Source organism: Rhea pennata, chromosome 7, assembly GCF_028389875.1.
Source record: "Rhea pennata isolate bPtePen1 chromosome 7, bPtePen1.pri, whole genome shotgun sequence".
NCBI lineage: Eukaryota > Metazoa > Chordata > Aves > Rheiformes > Rheidae > Rhea > Rhea pennata.
In genome coordinates, this window is record NC_084669.1 from 2938798 (window position 1) to 2945123 (window position 6326).

At 37.2% G+C, this 6326-nt stretch overlaps 1 protein-coding gene across 2 annotated transcripts in view; it reads right to left on the reverse strand.

The window, feature by feature from the left end:
- Positions 1-6326, reverse strand: part of DOCK1 (dedicator of cytokinesis 1) — a 298286-nt gene that overhangs the window by 159131 nt on the left and 132829 nt on the right. The gene's annotated exons all lie outside the window — the stretch shown is intronic.

Sequence of the window (6326 nt, forward strand, 5' to 3'; positions counted from 1 at the left end):
TGGCATATAAGCACCCCTGAATGTATTGCAGATCATACTTGATCCTCATACTTGCATATTAAAACTCTCTGAAATATTCATATCACACAGGAAAAGTTTCTGCCAACAACTAATAAGATTAATATCTTCTAGTGTATTTTTTTTTATTCAATCTGGTTTTGTTTACTGGACGTTGTTTACAACTGGTCCACAATTAGGACACTACCATATGATTTCTAAGTTTGTATCTTAACATCATGGTCAGTTATTCTAACAATTAGATTCCTTTCAAAAGATTGAAAATACTTCTAAATAAATTGAATAGAATGTCTGAAAGTGGGAAAATAATAACACAGTATTAACAGCACTCTAGTTAACTCAAAATTAAGAAAAACATTTAGATTACATGTACATCATCCTTAGATTGCTGTTAGTACTGTATGCTATGGTATATTTAGAATTAATGTAAAGCTAGGCTTCCACCTTTAGTTTATTTACAGGAAGTAAATTCAAGCTTCTTTCAGATGTTTGTTTTTAACAGTAAATGCCTATGCTTTTCCTAGGTGTACTTAAAATAAGCCTCATGGGCATCAAATTGTTTTTCAAAAACAAGCATGCATTATTAAACTTTATGGTAATATTTAGGCGTATAAAAATAGCATACAGGGCAGGGGAGATTTCTCATGAGAAAGTATTGCCTTGATCTCTTCAGAAGCCTAAAGACATTTCATATCACTAACCACCTTTTCTTTACCTAGTAAACCACAATTATTTGCAATCCTTTGCATTATTTCTACTTTAAGCCATTAAATATATGCATTAAAATCTTTGTGATCATAGTACGTGCACAGAAGTTTATAGCTACAGTCGATACAGCCTTCATTTGGCCTGCAAATACACAGATTGGAATCTATGCCTTTCATCTGCCTCTGGAAAATGGAATTTTTTTAATAGATTAATCATAGCGGATAACAAATTTATCTTTAAATACATTACTAAACCATAAAACTCAGCAATCAAATTTAAATTACTAGGTAAGCAATAAATCAACTTTTTCTTCATTAACAAATCAATTCGGAAATTCAGTAGGGTAATTCACCTTATAGTACCATGACTGTGCAAGGTTCTGGATTAAGAGTGGTGGTCCTGTAAAGATTTGCATATCTACTTCAGTTTTTCCTACCGACACTGACTTGAACAGGACAGCTCAGTACCCACTGCTCTTCATAACTAACATGTGAATCATGAAATAGGCCTCTTTCCTAGAAGCGTGCATGCCATTGCTAAATACTGAGGGAAAGAAATCCGGACATCAATGTCACTAAATGAGGATTTAAAAAGGAGGGATTTATTTAAGTGAATAAAACATGCTATGGGATCCTGAAATAATAAAGGTGGTGGTTTCCCTGTCTTACCTTGAAGACTGATTTACTGACTTAAGACTTCTCTGTGCATCACTATTATTATCATTTAATGGATTATTTCCATATTCAAACATAAGAGAACACTGCTTAAGGGTAATCAGCCAGGAGTTTTAAAACAAATCAAGGCTAGAAAATGAAAAATCAGCTCTGTGATCACTTAAATATTTAAGCTTGGCAAATCAGGTCATGCAGTCAGGGTTCATTCTTAGTAGGGTAATTATAGACAAAAAAATTACTTGTATTGTCTGTATTTCACTGGAACCTGCAACTAAGTTCCTGTTGAAAGCATCTACTACTCCACTGACGCAGCAAGCTACAGCTTTGCAGTGCTCTGCAAATGGAGAAACTCCAGCTCAGTAGTTTCCTAAGGTACTAGAAAGCCAGGCACTTGCCTCGTATTTCCCAGTCACGCATTTGTATGCCAGTCTCCGCTTGTATTCCAGAAAGCACCACAGGGTTGAGTAATGGGCAGGAGAATTACAGAGAAATCATGCAGGCAGAGGGAACGAATTGAAGTTTCTTTTTCCAGTCTGCCAGCCCAGGTCCAGGCTGTGCCCGTGGCATGCTCTCCTGCTCCCCACGAGATCAATACGAGTGCTGGCACTGACTTAAGTGGGAACGGGGCAGACCTCTAGCAAGGCCTGATCTCAAACGCAGGTTAAATGATTGAGCAGACCTCCCAGGAGAGTACGTTGTGGGTGGTAGTGCCTAAGTTAGTGAAAATTGAAGTCAACACCTTGTCCAAAAAAAAACAAAACAAAAAAAAAAAACAAAAACAAAAACAAAAAAACTCCCATATAAACTTCTGTGTGTTAGATACTAGCTCCCAATCAACTGTTTTCTCAACCCTTCTGCTATCAGATGTGCAAATAATAGTTATAATTGGAAACACCAAGAACTGAGAAAGATTTAAAAAAAAATCTAGTAAAAATCTGGTAACTATCTTTTGATAGTTACCATTCTTAAAGACAGATATCTAGAAAATGATTAGTCCAAGCTACTATTGGGAATAGAAATCTCTAGATTAGCTAAATCATTCAGGCTAGTGCAAGTGGGAACATCTCTGAAGAATCAATTTATTGGCTATTAAAGACACTTAAAATTAACTGCATCACAGACTACACTGCATCATTTATCTTATTTCAATTTTGTAAAATATCATCAGACTCCTGCTTTCATCTGTATTAAAGACTCAGTTTTGTCTGTTATGTCATTCCAAACTAACCCAGTGATCTGGCATTCCCAAAGATTATGGGATCTGAAAATCAAGGCAGTGTCTTCAGTTCAGAGGTGTGCTAACAAAATATCAAGCGAATACTTTGTCCACTGTGCTCACGGACAAAGGACCAGAAAAGTCATGACTCCAGGAGCTTCCAGAGCCACATGGAATTCTAGGAGACGCTTTCAGTAAGTGCCTTCCAGATGTAGGAGCAGTTTTTGTAATCTGCCTTTATGCTTCAGAAGTCTGTCTGCCTTTCAGACATAATAACTGAGCGTTTCACATCTAAGCGCAACCTATCTCATATTTGCTGCAATTCCTTAGCAGTGCAAGGACTCACATTAGCAGATTGGAAAAGGGAATGGACACAACGGCTACTACCTTTGTGTATTCATTTTTTTCAGGAAACTCACTGGTTTAGCAAATCGTTATGGAACACTTGCATAAATAAGGAAGTTAAGTGCAGAGTTTTGGGTTCAGTGGTAGTTTTTTTACAACGTTACATTTGTCAAATTTCAAACTGCCAGTTTTGTATCTTACAAAGCATTTCATTACTCATTAAAGCATTTTGAATTTCCAGTTTAATATATTAAGATGGATAGATAAATACTTATATTTCCTGCCATCACCATCTTTGGAAACTGTCAACCAATGGGACAGACCAGTGGGATACAGAGTATGTCACAAATACAGGCATAACTTAATTGTTTGAATGTTTGTTGCAACGTCGGTATAATCCAAAGCAGCAAATACAAGTTACTAATATTTCCCACAAAGCTGGGCTAACCCCTTATCTTGGCACTCCTCTGGAACAAGAACTCCCTAATGTTCAGAATAGGGTTTTTTTGTTTGTTTTTGTTTTTTTTCCCTGCAAAATCTACCATTTGTTTGTACATCATAGATTAAAGGCATATGGATAACTGAACTGATCTTGGCCTGCCAGTAGGGCGCAAAGGACGAAAGATCGCTGTAATCTGAAGTTTTATCTTCAGGCTTCCCTTTAGCATTCCGCAGTCTTTCATAGCTTCCTCACTTACAGGAGGAGCTATTTTTCCACGCCCTCCACCCTCTAAAAAGAAAGAAACTTGGTCACCCTTGTATCAGATGCTGTACTTTTACATACATTTTTAGTGTGGGAACTACCACGTAGCAATGCAAGATTTCGTTATTTGAGAGGTTTGGTCCCAAATCATCTCTCTTTTGGCTCTCTCCACCCTCTTCCCCTACCCGTTCACACAGACTTACTCAGGTTGGATGTTTCTCATCCAGATCGATTTAAGCAGAAACTTCCTCTTCTAAAAGGACAGTTTCTCATCAGAACAACCTGAACATGACAAAGGAGGTTTAAAAACAAAACAAAAAGAAAAATTAAACCTCTACAGATTTTGGAATACTTCGGTTGTTTACAAATTACAGGAACCAGGGAAATAAAACATGACAAAATTTAAGTAATGGCAGATTTGCCTGAGAGATTTTGCAAGCAGCAAGCTAACAGAGGAGGCCAAGTCTGCTGCAATCCGCAGGACACCCAGCCTGTGCCACAGCTGCGGCAGCCAGCTCACACCTAGGCTCTCTAGCAGAAAAGGAGGCCAAAAAATCAGCTCCGTACTGCTAGGGTCACTGGCTTGAGCTGTTAAGTTTTGCTCTTCCTAGATGTCAGACTTTTTCCCCTTTATTGCACAATGCCATTTAGAGATATAATAATGTTCCACCCTTTCTCAGGCTAAATTTCCTAACAGAATTTTGAGTGAAAAATAGCCTGGAAACTGAAGCTCTGACATGATCAAACTTTTGTGCGACCATTCATAGCTGACACGTAAGAAATATTTCAAACGATAAAAGGCAATATAAAGAAGATTACAAGTTCAGGCTGAAGCACTCAGCCAAGACTTGGATCTCCCTGCTTGGCCTTGACACTGAAGGAATATTAAATTCTGTGTGTGGTACACTAGATAACCTCTTTTCTAAGTGTAATAGACCACTGCTCCCAGGAAACCTTGCAGGATACAGGCTGTCCACCATGCAGGTAGACAGGTGTGGTAGTAACTTCTGGAAAATGGTTTTATTACTTTAAAAAAAAAACAACTATATATTTTAAATTTTCCATGGAAAATAGCTTCTCAATTGTGTTTTCCTAAATGAGAACTGAATATAGCGTAGCCATAAGAAATCACTCACTGGTGCCACTAGGGTTGATTTTCAAAACATAACTGTGTGGTGGCACTTAACTCTTAAAGAGTTTCATACTTCTTATTTAATAGAATAAAACTATTTTTATCAAAATTTTATTTCAGTTGCAGTATCTGAAAGTCCCTTTACTCATATTGCATTGTGCTCCAAGTCCCTTTGAGGGTACATCAGCATTTAAATAGGAGACATATGCAGACTACTTGGATTAAGTGGGAATTAGGTAATTCAGCAAATTCCAGTATTAGAGGGAAATTTGTGCAATAGGAGACTAAAATGACAACTTTCAAGTGAGGTGTAAAAAGGAGGTCTTAACCATTCATAGTTACTGCAGATCCCATATGATCTGCACAAAGATAGAGCTGTTGTTTTTTGCTACGTGCTGCGTTAAGCAGTTGGCATCTTTTCATCCTTGAGGTGCTTATGTTTCAATAGCAGAGTAAGCCATTTCTGTGAATCATCCGAGTTGCTTTTTTTTGCTTTTTTTTTCTTTTTTCTTTCTAAAGTGTTTTAGGAACCTTTGGGATAAGGAGCTCTTTTTATAAAGGGATATTAATGCTTCTAGTGAAGGTTGGGTTGTTTTGTGTTTAAAGCAAAACCTTGATTTATGCACTGTTCACTTCAGCTACAACCTTCCATAGCTCATAATCTTTATGCACACAGCCGTACCAACGACTTGCTAACAGTAATTAAGCTTCATCTAGATTTTAGGTTAAACTATGAGGTAGATTTAAAAGGAAAAAAAAAAAAAAAAAAAAAAAAAAAACAACACTCCACAGAATACCTACACCTCTAATGGCAAATTAAATAAATTACTTGCAAAGATGCAGAGTATATTACATGGGGAAGCGTGATTCGTAAGCACAAGTATTGTTAAAAACAGTACCACAATCTTACTATTAAATATTTGCACTAAAGGAGTATTAAAGATGATCAGAACTATATGCTTTTGATTTGCACAGACAGACTTTTTATTCATTTTCCCCAGGCGTTTTGTTAATTATCAAGTAAATTTATATGACTGGCTTCCTGACGGCTTAAGTTCCCTTCCAGAGGGGTCACAATGCTGAAGTGGCACCATCAATCCGACAGCAGCAGGGTTGCCTCGGGTCTGCAGCGAGGTCTACAAAGAACGCCTGGGTGCAGCTCTGGAGTGCCACAAAAACAACTGGCTTTGGGTTTTTTTTTTGTTTGTTTGTTTGGGTGTGGTTTTTTTTTATTATTTTTATTTTTATTTTGATGATACCATAGTATCATCTTGCTTTGCGACCCTGCAGAAGTCTCGGCCTATTTACAATCCAATTCCTCTGCCTATAAAACAGGAGTTACCTACGCTTAACCTCTCTAGGTAGCAGAAGGTTTTAATAAATCTCAAAATACACTGAGATAAAGAGGCACTATTTTTCTAGCAAAAGACTGAAGTCTAATATCAAGGATTATGACTTAATTAAAAGAATCAAGCAAAACCGCTGTGAGTGGCAGATGTTTCCGTCAAAGCCCGGGAAGTGTTCTCATAG